This window comes from Juglans regia, unplaced genomic scaffold, assembly GCF_001411555.2.
Source record: "Juglans regia cultivar Chandler unplaced genomic scaffold, Walnut 2.0 Scaffold_6315, whole genome shotgun sequence".
Taxonomy (NCBI): Eukaryota; Viridiplantae; Streptophyta; class Magnoliopsida; order Fagales; family Juglandaceae; genus Juglans; species Juglans regia.
Genome location: NW_023361177.1, coordinates 1 through 278, shown reverse-complemented (window position 1 = coordinate 278; position 278 = coordinate 1). Strand labels below are relative to the sequence as shown.

Sequence of the window (278 nt, the reverse complement as noted above, 5' to 3'; positions counted from 1 at the left end):
GATTATATGAATTTTAAATAATTAGTTTGATGGGTGCGATCATACCAGCACTAATGCACCGGATCCCATCAGAATTCCGCAGTTAACCGTGCTTGGGCGAGAGTAGTACTAGGATGGGGGACCTCCTCGGATGTCGTCGTGTTGCGCCCCTCGTTTTTGTTTTTTCCGCCTTGCGAGAGGAATTTACAAGAAGGACAACTTGGGTGTGGATTTTTAGGAAAATCGCGCCCTGCCCATCGCGTAGCCAAGGGTTTCGATCAGATCACCGGTTCGCATTC

At 48.6% G+C, this 278-nt stretch overlaps 1 non-coding gene across 1 annotated transcript; it reads left to right on the top strand.

Moving 5' to 3' along the window:
* The first annotated feature begins 31 nt into the window (after positions 1 to 31).
* LOC118346032 lies at positions 32 to 150 on the top strand. Its single transcript, XR_004799444.1, has one exon. It is a non-coding gene; the product is annotated as a 5S ribosomal RNA (ribosomal RNA).
* Positions 151 to 278: the final 128 nt, after the last annotated feature.